We start from the raw sequence: 16,838 nt of genomic DNA, 5'->3' as shown, positions 1-16,838 counted from the left end.
TTGAATCACTGCATACATGAAAGCATATAATAATCATTACTCAGCAAGAATAAATGCTTTGATGAATACACAAAATAAATTAATCAAGCTGTTGAACTCAGCAATGCTCCTAATGTCTCTGGAACTTCTACTATTGAAGCAGCCAAACCTATATATATTTTGTGCTAAAAAATAAAAGCAACATCAACGGTTTCTTTTCTTTTTTGTCTTTAACTCAGAAAGCATTTTCTTCAATAGCAACACATTTTGTCGTTCTCCTTTTAAACTAATAGTCCTTCTGTGTGAAAGACACACAGCCTTATCGCATTTTTTTTTTTTTTTGAAAGACCTTTATTTCAAAATTCCACATTACACAGCTTACAGCCTACAACCCCTCGGGTCGGCCGCGGAGGATGTACACTTACATTGCTTCGGAAAGCACACAGCCCTGTGCCGTCAACCCGGGGGTACGGCGGCGTTACAAGGTGCGGGTGTCTCACAGTTTAGAGAAGGATAGTGCAGGACTCATTTTTCTCTTTGTTACAACCATACAACATAGGCAGAGTGCCCAAAGGGCGTAAAGGCGACCAACAGTCGAACTGCCCCCCTCCCCCCCCCCAACTAACTAAACACGGTCATCACATTAAGCACAGCCTTCTCGCATTTTAACTTCATCTCCACTAAACAGTTCATTGGTCTGTCTGGTTTTGGCAAAGTAAATTCCCATCTGGTTCGTTCAGCCACAGGACGTCTGCTTGCTTCGTCCGGTTATCCCTCCAGGCTTGAGGGGAGGAGGGGGGGAAGGGGTAGGGGAAGGGGAGGGTCCCACCCATACAGGAACACGGGCATCAAGCACAATCAGCAGTATTCCATGCCATAGAAGTACCAAACTTTGTACCACCACAACGTTAGGATTGAAAGATGAGGACTCCTCCAGGTGTGGGCAATGGAGAGTTAACCCGCTAACAACAAGGGGGTGACGAGCATGCCTCGGGTCGTGGTGTAGGAATACCAGAGTCCTAACTGGACACTCCCTAAAGCACAACTGACGGATTTAGTGACAGTTCCACTGATGTAATCAAGCGGATCTGTTGCAAAACCTGAACTGAGGAAGTGTTTCACCTGTGGACACTGTCACCACATATGGAAGTAAGTACCTCTGGCCTCACAACCCTTCCAGCAGTGCTCAGGTGTGCCAAGCATTGAGTGAAGTCCCACTGGAGTAAAGTGTGACCTAGTAAGTATCTTGTAAACATTAAACTTATATTGTAAACAGATTGAGGATCTGGTCACCCACTTCCAAATCTGCAACCATGTTTCTTCTGGAATCGAATTACCCAGTTCTTGTTCCCACTTCAGCTCATAGTTATGTTGTGTCTGTCTGGACAAATTGAGTGTTGTGTGAGAGTAATACCTCTTCTTGTGGACCCATGAGAAAAGAGTTATTCTAGTGGTGTTTTGGCGCTGTCCCCTTTGGCCCTGACCTCCTCAGTACTTGCACAGTGAAGTAGTGGTTCAATCTGAACTAATCGGACCCAGACAGCTGGAAAAGCTGTTTGCATGTCTGTCTGTCTATAGTGTTGCCATTGTGGTAAAGATCACCCAGAAGCGGAAGAACCCTCTCTCTCTAGCTCTCACGATGCTTGTGCATCATGCTTGGTCGAAACTCTGGATTTTGAACCACAGTAGAGAGTGGGAGGGATTGGCAGTCACCACAAGCCTTCTATTAATCTTATCCCAATATTTTAGAAATATAGAGATGGCACAGAGAGGTTGCATCATCTGGGCAACACGATCCCTCGGTCGCAACCAGAAAAGGCAGTGAAGAAGGAGGTGAAAACAGACCTGCGCGAACAGTAGCCTTGATGTAGGAGGGTGATGCCAGTCCAGATTAGGTTGTAGTTGAATAGCGTGAATGTAATTGGTGATATTGGGTAGACCCAGTCCTCCCTCTGATGGTTTCCTGTAAAGTGTGGCTCCTGATACTCTTGGTGCACTATTTTTCCACACAAAGCAGAGCAGCTGATTCTGTATGTGTTCTATAGTGTCGTTAAAAAAACACAGTGTGAGTGTTTATGCCACGTATAACAGCCAGGGCAAAAAAATCATTTTGATGCTGTTTATGCGGCCCAGCCAGGAGATCTCTAATGGGCCCCAGCGATAGAGATCCTTGAACAGGGCATCAAGCAGTGGTGGCAAATTGCTCTTATAAAAATCAAGGACAGTGTTGGTAAGGAACAGTGGTGGCTCGCACAGGTAACGCTGTAGGGCAGCGAGGCGGGGTGGGCGGGCTGGGTGGGGGTTAGTGGAGTGTGACATACTACAGGAAAGAGGAGAGTAAAGAAATAAATAAGAGCACTTACTTTGCGCTCGCTGCATCGCCGACTTGGCGATGCTGCGAGCGAAAAGTAAGTGCTCGTATTTATTAATTTTTCTTTAATCTCCAATTTCCCGTTGTATGTCACACTCCACTACCTCCCCCCACACAGCCCTGCCCGCTGCCTCACAGTGTTACATGTGCGAGCCACCACTCGTAAGGAACACTCCCATATATTGCAACAATGTATCTGCCCATGTGAGGCATTATGCAGACAGGAAGTGCTGGGTGTTACTCGTAGAGTCAGCCACACTCAATCCCTTAGATTTCGCTGAATTAATGTGAAAACCATAGGCTATTTTGAATTGCCTTCGTTCAATCGAGAGGTATGGAAGAGAAGTGTCTGAGCATGTAAAAAAAAACACAGCACATCGTCTGCGAATAAAGTTGTTTATACTGCTTGCCACCTACCTCAATCCCCCAGATGTTAGGATTAGCTTCACAATGATGGTTCAAAGGCTGCTTTGTTAGGGCAAATAACATAGGGGAGAGTGGGCACCCCTGTCTAGTTCCCCTGCTCAGGGGAATTGAGGAGGATATCACTCAGTTTATTTCAATTTGCGCCACTGGAGCAGCGTAGTTGGCCAGTAAGTAGGTAATCATGTGGAGCCCCAAACTGTTTTTTAAAGGAGGGTCTGAAGATAGTGCCAGTCCACACAGCCAAAGGCCTTGTTCACGTCAAGCGAGAGAAAGATGATCTTGGTCCGCTCTGCTATGAAGATAAAGTTGACTGCCAATCCAACATTATCTGTAGCCAGTCTGTTCCTAGCAAATCCAGACTGCAGCTTGACGACAATAGCGGCAACACTGTGTGTAATCGGGAGACCAAGATAGAGGTGACTATTTTTACATGGAAGTTGAGTAATGCAATCGGTCTGTACGAGAAACAGTTCATCGGGTGCTTATTAGGTTTTAATAGAAGCATTATTACTGATTGTGACGTAGTAGGAGCATCTGACCTAGTGTGGAGGAAAGAGTTGAAGATCATTGCCAGGGATTCTGACAGCAACTTACAATGTGCTTTAAAGAACAACCCTGAGAAGCCATCTGGCCGGAGGCTTTGTTAGGTTTCAAGTTATGAATAGTTGTATTTACCTCCTCAGGCCTAATTGGATTGTCTACTTCTTGCAGGAAGGTGGGGCCTTTGTAAGGGAAGACAGTCATTCAGGTAGCGCTCCCGGTCCTCTGAGGCTGGAGGGCTGAAAAAAAGGTCGCAAAAGCATTAAGAATATCGGTCGTGTCTGTGTACGGTCATACTCGAGCATCCTGTATAATGGCGATATGATTTTTAGTCTGTTTATTTCCAAACATGTGTACTAGCAGCCTATTGACCTGATCTCCCTTTTTGTAGTAGTTTTAGTTAAGATACAGCAGTTTCTGTGCCTCGTCCATCAGATAAAGCTGATCCAGCTCTCCCGACCCGTTGTAGCTGTTTATACAGCTTATTTGAGCCCGATGCCCTATATTGTGCCTCCAATTGTGCCAACTGTGCTTCGAGGTCTAATGTCTTAGTTTTGGCCAGTTTGGAGAATGTTGCTGTGGGAGCTATGAGTTCGCCCCTCAGCATGGCCTTAGCTACGTCCTGAAAAAAGGTACAGGAGACCTCTCTTGTGTCATTTTCCTTGAGTCCCTCAGTGGAGGTTCTTGGAAAGCAGCCTCAGTAATATACCACTTTTAGGAAGTGGGATGCGGAAGTATGCCTACCTCTAGTACAAGGGACAGGGGGGAGTGGGGGGTTACCAGAAAGAACCTGAGTACCTATTGTGGCCACTAAGGTCCGTGAGGGTAGAGATTGGGATATTAGGAAAAAATCTATTCTTGTGTGATTAGTAGCGATGATCACTTTCTTCAACATGGGTATCCCTCCAAATGCCCATTAAATGTTAAACGGCAAGGCCCTGCAGTAGTGTTGGGGGACTGGGTAGGTGTTATAGACCGCTATCAATGTATCTATTGCAGTATCTAGAACTGTATTGATGTCCACCCAAAAGCATCAGGTCACCCATAAGGAAATCCACAATCAGTGGAAGCAGAAAGGCAAAGAACAGATCTTTGTCCATATTTGGTCCATTGATGGAAAACAACTTAATAGTATGAGAACCGAGTTGGCCCCGCAGACCCACCACTCTAACCTCCTTGTCCACATACCTCTAGTTCATTGTGAAAGCTAGATTACATCTGAACAACATGGCCACCCCGCTGATTTTTCTAGCACTAGACGAGTGGAACTGCAGTTGGAACCAGTAAGAGCAGAGGCATCTGGTGTCAGCCAACAACTGTTGAGTTTCCTGGACCATACCTATGTCATTCTCCTTGGGTGAAGCCATTTCAGTAAGGCTTTCCGCTTCATAGGGGAGTTTATGTATGTTTAGGGAGGTTATGCTAAATTGATGTGTCATTAGGTGGGTAAGGTTGCTTTATGAGAGCATGGACACATGTCAACTAGTCCTTCGTAGAGGAGATAATTTGATCCCTGTTGCCAGAGAGGAACTTCCAGTAAATGTGTGCATGGTAGGTTTTCACAACCCTTAAAGACATAGAAAAGGGAACATAGGGTAAACAGTACAACATAAAGCAAAACAATATTTCCAGTCTTGTCAACACAAGGCAAACAAATGTGGTACCCCACACACCTACCATGAGCACTGACGAAGCACCGATAACGGCATGATGTGAAGCATAACAGGGACACCAGTACGGCCCAATAGGTGGGCTGCCAAACGGCCATATATCCTAGAACCTCACACACATGCCCAGGATCCATACCATCTGACGGGAAAGGTGTATATCACCACTGATTAAAACTGTGGGTGGAAAGGAAGCGCTGGGGAACGAAAGAGAGATAAGTTGGGCAAAAGTTTATACTATTCATACCTTGACCTCACCTCTTCCTCCTTCCCCCATCCCCTACCCGTCCCACCTGCCCTACCTCACCCATCCCCAGCTTGTCACATGCAGACATGGGAGCTTACAGCACTGTCACCAATGTCCAATTCTTGTCGGTCACGTTGCCTGGCTGTGAGAAGTACGATAACGCTAACTCTGGAAAATATTATGGATTATGATATGTAATGCTGTTTAAGCGACTTTCAACTTGAATGTCTATTTCCCGAGTCTGCTCATAACCGAAGTATGCGCACATGTAATACCTGTTCTTCAACCAAAAAAAATCAATAAAAGAAATGTAAACGAAAAAGGAATGAAAACAATATTAAGCCCCAAATCAACCTGCTGAATATCCCACCTCAATCTTAACTGAGGGGCAGCTGCCAGTCCTCCAGGGACCCCCCTCCTCCCACCCACCACCTAGCAAGAAAGATATGTAATCAGATAGGATGAGGCATGGGGGTTAACCCACAAAGTAGCAAGAAGTCCACCTCTAGTCCATCAGGGTGTCTATATATTGCGCTCAGAGACAATATAAGCTGACATGTTCAAGGTGATGCGTCAAAGGCACTTGGTCGCTCCTTGTCTGCCAACAGTGGGACAGGGCTCCTGTCCCGCCAACGTGCCGATTTTCTAGATGATTTTGGTGCCTTTTTTTAACTGGTTGGATGCCAGCACCCAGCCAACACAGCCCCAATGTTTCGATTGCCTGCTCTTTGCTTTCCTCCGTGGGTGCCAGCTTAAGAAGAACTCAAGCATCTTGTATCTGCGCTGTGACCAGTTTATTGTCCAGAGTGAACCGTAGCTGATGCAAGACAGTTGCATTGTTGATATGAGAAGAAGACATGGTGTGTACAGTCAAGGATAATTTTTCTTTCATCTGAGCCCTGGAGGATGTTGAGAAACAGAGCTTAGACGTGACTTTCCAGGTCGGCATTGGATATGGAGACGCGAATGCCTCTAATCCTCACATTATTCCATCTGGAACAGTCTTCATAGTCCTCTGTAGTATCAGACAAAGACATCTGCTGTGACTCCAAAGGTGCGACCGACTCATTCTGCAAAATTGTTGTGCTCCTGCCCTCGCTGCCCTACGGTAGCTTCTACCTCCTTCAAGCGCAGCTCCACCTGCTTTACCAACTATTGTGAAGTCTGCACGGAGAGCAGTGAGGCCCTTCTTCATTTCTGAGTGCAATAGTTGGATGTCTTCCCTCACTGCAGATGAAGAAAGGTCTGCGGGAGTCCCCTCATCGCCTGCCGGGGCATCCTCTACAGCAGTTCTCAACCCATCCGGTTTGGCCTTTTTGGAGGACATCGGCATGTCTTTGATGGATTGAGTTCTAGGGGTGCTTACTGGGTGTAGAAGCCATGGAGGAGGTCACCAGCCAGGCCGCGCAGCTCACCGCAGATGCCCCGGAGTGGCCGATTGGGTTAGAAATGGGAGGTGATGCCTCAGGCAATGCAAAATGTCCCCACAAGAGACAGCTGGTGAGAGACTATGAGCCCCTAGACTCACTGGGCCCACAACGTTACCTTCAAAGCACCTGGCACGCGTTCAGTAGTGCCTTTATCTTCATGCTGGGCCCGACAGCTCGGGCCCTATGAAACCCGTTGCCCACCGAGCATCTGCCTCCACTTAATCCTTGCCTGGGCAGTTGGCCCATCACAGCATCCAGCAGGATCCGGCCGAGGGCAGGGGCATCCGCCGAACGTCATCCCCCACAATCTAAGGCGAAGAAGGCAGAGTCGTCCCTGGTCTTGAAGTTGAAGCCCCAAGCAGTCGCACCAGCTGAGAGAATCAGGAGCAGCCGGCACAAAAATACAGGGTGGCAATCTTGGGCCTGATGCCTGCGAGGAGTTGGATGCCAATGGCAAGCTTCACTCCGTATCAACAAAAGAAGGGGGGACCAGGAGCTAGTTATGGTCCAATGTCCATGCTCCAGTATTAATTGTTATATCAATAAGGACATTGTTCCAAGTTGGGGGTGAAACAATATTAGTGACCACCTACTCAACGGGGAAAGTAGAAGAATTACAGAGAGGGGAAAAGAGAGAGGGAGAAAGAGAGAAAGTGTAGAAGGGAGGAAGAAGTGGAGGTGAGGGAGAGGTGAAGGTGAAAAGAGGCAGAGAGAACTATCCCCAGTATCAAGGATCCAATCCCGAAGGGGAGGACTCAGTGTAGCCTCTTGTTTGCCCTCACACACCCCGAAGGATGTCTTGCTTCATCATCGGGCTTTTTATTGCTCCTCGTCGGGCCGGCGCTTCAATGCCCGACGGTCCCCTGAAGGGTCTCTTTTGCGGAGATCTTTTAAAGAGAAAAAGCCTATAGGTGAGTGCGAGTGTGTGGGATAAAACAGGGGTAAGAAGGAAAGGATCCAAGAAACAGGTGGTTACGTGCGTGCAAAGTTAGTGAATAAAATTACCTAGGGGTGTCCAAATACGCTTTTTTAATGTTGCGGGGACCCCTGGTAAAATAAAAAGACCAGAAGGTCAGGGAGTCACTAGTGGGCGCAAGGTGCTTATGTGACTCAGAAAAAGGTCGACATGTTTCACGCCTGCTTTGCCTATAAAGGTCAGTGGCGTTTCTTCAGGACCTAACTATGTGAAAGGATGTGCACGGTATATACGGGGGTTCCATGGATTGGGAAGGTAACCCGCGTCAGTGAGAGGGTGTGTTTGGTTCAAAACTGCGGGGTGCAATGACCTAATCAGCAGTGTAAGTCTAAGAGTAATTTCCTCAGAGCATTCCAAGACTTGTGTTACCTAGAAGGGGATAAAAACGGGAGGGGAAAGGATGGGAGAGTAAAGGAGGGGGACAACAAACACCAATGGAGGTTTGAGATGATACTGATAAAAATACTAATAACAACAGTATATCAGGCATAGCACGGCGAGAACTGTCCGTGCCCCCGATTGCCATCCAAAAGGTAGTTTCGCAGTCAGTCATCTGATAGCTCAAAAAAGAAAAGAATCATATCAGTGTGCCACATCAGCCACATGACATCCGTAACAGACGTGACAACAGAGAGGTAGATACAGCATCAGGGGTGAGGGAAGGAGTTTAAGTGGTCGCAGGGAAATCCCAAGTCATACGATCAAATGATACGATTAGTCAAAAATATTGACATGGAGGCACTCGCAAGGTGGTAGTTGTCAGTTAATAGAAGTGAAATGCAAGCCCCGGATGTGGTGCCATAATTTAACAATGAAACAACAAAATGGGTGGTAGAGACACTCCGAGTTCGTGTTTGTGACAATGTTTTACTCGTTTAACACTTATTTTGGATAGCGTGCTGTGGAGTGGATTCCAACAGTCATGGATTCCTGACACTTCAAACCTTCAATACTAGGACCGGTGAGGCCCTAATCTCCACGCACAGTTGCGTTTAGGTGGATACCTTGAAACTTCTCAAAACTGTAGTTATTCTTAAACAGACTCAATCCAACATTGTGGTGAATAAATGAAATTTTTTTCGAAGCAATATCTCAATGATTATAGCAATTTATTCATTGCAAAAATAATTGTTGATTAAATCTTCATTCATTTCTTCGTACAAATCCAAATTACACTCTTACAAGAAGTTCACTTTTTGTAAATGCCCAATGCATTTCGAGCCAACCGGCTCTTCGTCAGGGGCTAAGTATCTAAAGAAATAAATAAACAGTATATATTTACACGATAAACGTTACAATGATGGCAAAACATCAGTTTGCAAATACATGATCAAACTCAAAATTTCATAACAACATTCCATGCTGAAACACGACTGGGTAGTAAGTTCAGTGACCGAATAATGACCCAAAATGACCATCGCCAGGAAATGTTTGAATAAAGTTGTGTAAATAGTGAAGAAAGCGAAAAAAACGAAAAAAAACCAATGAAACTGTTACCTTGTAGATCAATGAAAAATCGCTGTTCAAAACGAAGAATTCAATCTGAAAACAGAACACACTGAAATGTCGTTTCTAAACAAAGAGAAAGAAACTGACAAAAGCGATAAGATGAAAAATCAAATGAAAAATCTTACCGACACAGTACAACGTGGTCGATTCAGTGAAGAGGAAACCTATCCGACTGCTGGTTCAAAAAATCACCAGGTGAAACTCATAGCGGCATGATGGGAGCATGCGCTTATATCAGAGCATATTAGACATGAACGAGGTGACTAAACAACGATGGGTAAAACTATCACGAGAAAGAAAACTACAATGAAAATAAACAAGGTGACTAAAAATACGCAGGCTCTAATCGAGGTTAAGGCTAACCCCTCTATTGAAAATGAACGAGGTGACTAAACGCGTAAGCCTGAAACAAGATGGGGGTAATGCTCGCGTGCATACTGTGCTGCTAAACTGAAAATAAACGAGGTGACTAAAAACGAGATAGATGGTGCCGCCATCTTGGAAGAGAGCGCAAAGAACCCATAGTGAAAAAATACTGTATTAATGGTAGAAGAATGGTAAAAAATACAAAATATACCGCGAAAAATTAAAGCATATATTGGTGGGGTCACTGGTCAGGGTAATCTAACCCAAGAAGAATGGTTAATCACATTGGTATATGTGAATATGCAGTACTGTCCTGATACAAAAAAGCTCTAGCACACATACATCATAAATAACAAGCATAGTCTATTTTGTCATTGATGCCTTTTTCCATTAAGGTGTCCAAACGCTTGATCCAATAGGTCTCCCTCTGTAGGAGACTTCTAGTCAGATCTGTGTCTTGACGTTGCTCTACTCTTTCTAGCACAGAGAATCTGAGTTGGGCGATACTGTGCTTTTCTTCGTTCCAATGCATAGCCAAACTGCTGTGTTTATTGAATGTTCTGATTGTACTTTTGTGCTCAGATATCCGTGTTTTAATTTTTCTTTCGGTTTTGCCCACATACAACTTGCCACATGGACATTTGATGTAGTAGATGAGTTTGTTTGAATTGCAATCAGAAGTGTGGTGAAGTTGAATGATTTCTCCAGTGCATGGATGATTTAATGTGTTACCGATGATAACATTATTGCAATGGATGCAGTTATGACATTTACTCATTCCTTTGTAAGCGATGTTTCCTTGCTTAATTGGAGTATTGATAATTTCTTTAATATTTTTTGCGCGTTTATAAGCAAACATGGGAGGGTCTTTAAAAATGTTGTGAAAATCAGGCTCATTCTGTAACAATTCCCATCTTTTAATGATGATGTTCTTCACTTTACCAGATACTGTAGAGTATTTTGATACAAACACTTGTCTAGTTGTCTGCTTTCGTGGTCTGCTTAATAAGAGACTGTCTCTGTTGAATTTGGATGCGCGTTGTTTGGCTGATTCAATCACTTCTATAGGGTATCCCCTGGCAAGATACATCTGCTGTTGGAGTGATAAATTCTTCTCCGTATCCTCTGCAGTGGAGCAGATCCGTTTTATCCGCAAGAATTGAGACAATGGTAGGTTGTATTTTAGGCTGTTGGGATGGAAACTTTGGAAATGGAGCGCACTGTTCACATCTGTTTGCTTTTTGAAAACCTCCGTTTTTATGTGACCCGCTTCTTTGGTGAGAATGACATCAAGAAAAGATATTTTTGTCGGATCAATTGCATGGGTAAACTGAATGTGTTCATCAATTTGATTAAGTTGTTCAATTTTGTTTTCCAACATTTCCTGAGTGTTAATCCAGAGAATAAGTATATCATCAATGAATCTGCAATATAGCAGTAAATTTCCAGTCCATCCGATATCTTTGTAGATGTAGTCTGATTCAAATTTAGCCATGAAGGTGTTGGCATAAGCCGGAGCCCCGGCAAAGCCCATAGATGTGCCTTGTTGCTGCAAATAAAAATCATTATTCCAATAAAAGTAACTGTGATGTAAACAAAAATGTAAAAGTTCCAGAATGAACACTTTGTCTGCTCTGAGCGAAGATTGGCGCAGTAGAGCCCATTCTACCGCCTCCATGCCAGCTGAGTGAGGGATCGAAGTATATAAAGACTTGACATCTATGGTGCAAAAAATGTCTTCCATGAACTTTATTTTCTGTAGCTTTAATAAAAAATCTGTCGTATCTTTGATATACGAGGGCCATTCTTGAACCAGCGGTTGTAGGAAGTAGTCAATATAGTGTCCCAAGGGCTCGAAGATGGTTCCACAACCCGTTACTATGGGCCGCATTGGTGGATTAAACAAGTTCTTATGAATCTTTGGCAGCATATACAGAGTGGGTTTCCTTGGATACTCTACTGTCAAAAATTTTTGGTGGTTTCACTTATCCATCCCATTTCTAAAGCATGATCTAGAATGCTTCCAAGCGTTTCCTTGAGCTCTAATATAGGATCTTGGTCCAGTTTTAGAAAAGTTTGAATATCTGATACGTGTTCTTGTACTGCGTTGATGTAAAAGGAGCGATCCATAAGAACAATGGCGCCTCCTTTGTCTGCTTTTTGAATCTGTATATCTGTGTCCTTCTGAATGGATTTTAATGTATTTTTTTCTTGTAGAGTTAAATTCGAATTCTTCACTTTCCTGAATTGTAGTTTTTGTAGATCTTTCCTCACTAGGTTATCAAATGAGTCTATGATTTTATGCGAAATTGGTGCCTGATATGTGGATTTGGGTTTGAATTCAAGGAACTCTTTGGTTTGTGTGTCTTCCTTAGCTGGTAATACATTTGTAAAAAAATGTCGTAATCGTAGTATTCTAGTGAATCTGTATAGAGCTAGTTCGCATTCCAATAAATTGGTGTCATAAGTTGGAACATATCCAAGGCCTTTACTCAATGTTTGAATTTGTGAAGTGGTGATTTCCTTTGAAGAAATGTTGACTACTAGATTTACTTCTGGCTCCTTGTGCGTCCTTGTTTTGTGGTGGCTTCTCCTGGTTTTGCGCTTTTTGATGGACCCGGTGGTTGACTTGTGTCCTGGTCCCTGGATAAAAAATGTGTAGATCCAGATGCTCCTGATTCTTCAATGGTGTCTTTGGTGATGTCTTTGGTTGATTCTGAACTCGGTAGTTGACTTTTCGCTGTGGGTCTAGTGGTTGTGGTGTCGGTATCTGTGACTAAACTTTCCTCCGAGGAAGTATTCGTGGTTGGTTTTCTAGACTGTGGTCTTCTTTGTGCATAGACTTCCGCCCATGTATAAACTTCGTTGAGTTTATAATCCAACGTGTCACGTTTATATTTTCGTAATTTTCCTTCCTGTATTTCTTTCGTGTATTTATCCAGTCTCATGTTGATGTCATCTAAAGCATTTTTAAGCTCGTCGTCATTCATTCTCGTGGATAAGTTTTGTTTTATTTCTGAAATTTCCTTGGCAAGTTCATTGATAACTTTAGATAATTCTTCTACTAACAATAAGATTAAGTCAAGTGAGCACTTGTTCAGTATTGAATACCACCGTTCCATGAAATCTTTGTTTAAATGAAACCTGTATAGCATGGGTTTAATGGACATCCTCAACCCTCTTGGGATTCTTTTAGCTCTATGATATTGTATCAGGGTAGATGCATGAAGTCGTTGATTCATTTCTCTCTTCAAAGAGTACTCTAGTTGTTTTAATTGCTGAATGACAGTGTTGCCTTGCAAATCTGACGCTTTTACATCCTGTATCAGTGCATATATTTCTGATGCTTGTTCTGTTGAATAAGCTAGAGTACTAGCTCTGTTATCTGTCAAACTTGAAATGGAGTCGAATGACATGATTGGGTGCTCTCGTACCGGATGACTGTACTATTGAAACAACAAAATGGGTGGTAGAGGCACTCCGAGTTCGTGTTTGTGACAATGTTTTACTCGTTTAACACTTATTTTGGATAGCGTGCTGTGGAGTGGATTCCAACAGTCATGGATTCCTGACACTTCAAACCTTCAATACTAGGACCGGTGAGGCCCTAATCTCCACGCACAGTTGCGTTTAGGTGGATACCTTGAAACTTCTCAAAACTGTAGTTATTCTTAAACAGACTCAATCCAACATTGTGGTGAATAAATGAAAATTTTTTCGAAGCAATATCTCAATGATTATAGCAATTTATTCATTGCAAAAGTAATTGTTGATTAAATCTTCATTCATTTCTTCGTACAAATCTAAATTACACTCTTACAAGAAGTTCACTTTTTGTAAATGCCCAATGCATTTCGAGCCAACCGGCTCTTCGTCAGGGGCTAAGTATCTAAAGAAATAAATAAACAGTATATATTTACACGATAAACGTTACAATGATGGCAAAACATGGCTAGAAAGAGTAGAGCAACGTCAAGACACAGATCTGACTAGAAGTCTCCTACAGAGGGAGACCTATTGGATCAAGCGTTTGGACACCTTAATGGAAAAAGGCATCAATGACAAAATAGACTATGCTTGTTATTTATGATGTATGTGTGCTAGAGCTTTTTTGTATCAGGATAGTACTGCATATTCACATATACCAATGTGATTAACCATTCTTCTTGGGTTAGATTACCCTGACCAGTGACCCCACCAATATATGCTTTAATTTTTCGCGGTATATTTTGTATTTTTTACCATTCTTCTACCATTAATACAGTATTTTTTCACTATGGGTTCTTTGCGCTCTCTTCCAAGATGGCGGCACCATCTATCTCGTTTTTAGTCACCTCGTTTATTTTCAGTTTAGCAGCACAGTATGCACGCGAGCATTACCCCCATCTTGTTTCAGGCTTACGCGTTTAGTCACCTCGTTCATTTTCAATAGAGGAGTTAGCCTTAACCTCGATTAGAGCCTGCGTATTTTTAGTCACCTTGTTTATTTTCATTGTAGTTTTCTTTCTCGTGATAGTTTTACCCATCGTTGTTTAGTCACCTCGTTCATGTCTAATATGCTCTGATATAAGCGCATGCTCCCATCATGCCGCTATGAGTTTCACCTGGTGATTTTTTGAACCAGCAGTCGGATAGGTTTCCTCTTCACTGAATCGACCACGTTGTACTGTGTCGGTAAGATTTTTCATTTGATTTTTCATCTTATCGCTTTTGTCAGTTTCTTTCTCTTTGTTTAGAAACGACATTTCAGTGTGTTCTGTTTTCAGATTGAATTCTTCGTTTTGAACAGCGATTTTTCATTGATCTACAAGGTAACAGTTTCATTGGTTTTTTTTCGTTTTTTTCGCTTTCTTCACTATTTACACAACTTTATTCAAACATTTCCTGGTGATGGTCATTTTGGGTCATTATTCGGTCACTGAACTTACTACCCAGTCGTGTTTCAGCATGGAATGTTGTTATGAAATTTTGAGTTTGATCATGTATTTGCAAACTGATGTTTTGCCATCATTGTAACGTTTATCGTGTAAATATATACTGTTTATTTATTTCTTTAGATACTTAGCCCCTGACGAAGAGCCGGTTGGCTCGAAATGCATTGGGCATTTACAAAAAGTGAACTTCTTGTAAGAGTGTAATTTGGATTTGTACGAAGAAATGAATGAAGATTTAATCAACAATTACTTTTGCAATGAATAAATTGCTATAATCATTGAGATATTGCTTCGAAAAAATTTTCATTTATTCACCACAATGTTGGATTGAGTCTGTTTAAGAATAACTACAGTTTTGAGAAGTTTCAAGGTATCCACCTAAACGCAACTGTGCGTGGAGATTAGGGCCTCACCGGTCCTAGTATTGAAGGTTTGAAGTGTCAGGAATCCATGACTGTTGGAATCCACTCCACAGCACGCTATCCAAAATAAGTGTTAAACGAGTAAAACATTGTCACAAACACGAACTCGGAGTGCCTCTACCACCCATTTTGTTGTTTCAATATTACAGTCATCCGGTACGAGAGCACCCAATCATGTCATTCGACTCCATTTCAAGTTTGACAGATAACAGAGCTAGTACTCTAGCTTATTCAACAGAACAAGCATCAGAAATATATGCACTGATACAGGATGTAAAAGCGTCAGATTTGCAAGGCAACACTGTCATTCAGCAATTAAAACAACTAGAGTACTCTTTGAAGAGAGAAATGAATCAACGACTTCATGCATCTACCCTGATACAATATCATAGAGCTAAAAGAATCCCAAGAGGGTTGAGGATGTCCATTAAACCCATGCTATACAGGTTTCATTTAAACAAAGATTTCATGGAACGGTGGTATTCAATACTGAACAAGTGCTCACTTGACTTAATCTTATTGTTAGTAGAAGAATTATCTAAAGTTATCAATGAACTTGCCAAGGAAATTTCAGAAATAAAACAAAACTTATCCACGAGAATGAATGACGACGAGCTTAAAAATGCTTTAGATGACATCAACATGAGACTGGATAAATACACGAAAGAAATACAGGAAGGAAAATTACGAAAATATAAACGTGACACGTTGGATTATAAACTCAACGAAGTTTATACATGGGCGGAAGTCTATGCACAAAGAAGACCACAGTCTAGAAAACCAACCACGAATACTTCCTCGGAGGAAAGTTTAGTCACAGATACCGACACCACAACCACTAGACCCACAGCGAAAAGTCAACTACCGAGTTCAGAATCAACCAAAGACATCACCAAAGACACCATTGAAGAATCAGGAGCATCTGGATCTACACATTTTTTATCCAGGGACCAGGACACAAGTCAACCACCGGGTCCATCAAAAAGCGCAAAACCAGGAGAAGCCACCACAAAACAAGGACGCACAAGGAGCCAGAAGTAAATCTAGTAGTCAACATTTCTTCAAAGGAAATCACCACTTCACAAATTCAAACATTGAGTAAAGGCCTTGGATATGTTCCAACTTATGACACCAATTTATTGGAATGCGAACTAGCTCTATACAGATTCACTAGAATACTACGATTACGACATTTTTTTACAAATGTATTACCAGCTAAGGAAGACACACAAACCAAAGAGTTCCTTGAATTCAAACCCAAATCCACATATCAGGCACCAATTTCGCATAAAATTATAGACTCATTTGATAACCTAGTGAGGAAAGATCTACAAAAACTACAATTCAGGAAAGTGAAGAATTCGAATTTAACTCTACAAGAAAAAAATACATTAAAATCCATTCAGAAGGACACAGATATACAGATTCAAAAAGCAGACAAAGGAGGCGCCATTGTTCTTATGGATCGCTCCTTTTACATCAACGCAGTACAAGAACACGTATCAGATATTCAAACTTATCTAAAACTGGACCAAGATCCTATATTAGAGCTCAAGGAAACGCTTGGAAGCATTCTAGATCATGCTTTAGAAATGGGATGGATAAGTGAAACCACCCAAAAATTTTTGACAGTAAAGTATCCAAGGAAACCCACTCTGTATATGCTGCCAAAGATTCATAAGAACTTGTTTAATCCACCAATGCGGCCCATAGTAACGGGTTGTGGAACCATCTTCGAGCTCTTGGGACACTATATTGACTACTTCCTACAACCGCTGGTTCAAGAATGGCCCTCGTATATCAAAGATACGACAGATTTCTTATTAAAGCTACAGAAAATAAAGTTCATGGAAGACATCATTTTTTGCACCATAGATGTCAAGTCTTTATATACTTCGATCCCTCACTCAGCTGGCATGGAGGCGGTAGAATGGGCTCTACTGCGCCAATCTTCGCTCAGAGCAGACACAG

General features: G+C 42.4%; 1 long non-coding RNA gene across 1 annotated transcript in view; it reads right to left on the bottom strand.

The window, feature by feature from the left end:
• The window catches only part of LOC146857970 (uncharacterized), a 162,803-nt gene that overhangs the window by 21,458 nt on the left and 124,507 nt on the right, over nucleotides 1-16,838 (bottom strand). Inside the window, exon 8 of the long non-coding RNA XR_014979971.1 lies at nucleotides 3,452-3,555. This is a non-coding gene — a long non-coding RNA (uncharacterized LOC146857970). The remainder of the gene's footprint in view (nucleotides 1-3,451; nucleotides 3,556-16,838) is intronic.

The sequence above is a fragment of the Triturus cristatus genome, chromosome 3_2 (genome assembly GCF_964204655.1).
Source record: "Triturus cristatus chromosome 3_2, aTriCri1.1, whole genome shotgun sequence".
In the NCBI taxonomy this organism is placed as follows: domain Eukaryota; kingdom Metazoa; phylum Chordata; class Amphibia; order Caudata; family Salamandridae; genus Triturus; species Triturus cristatus.
The sequence above is the reverse complement of the archived record's forward strand: the minus strand, read 5'-3'. Positions and strand labels throughout refer to the sequence as shown.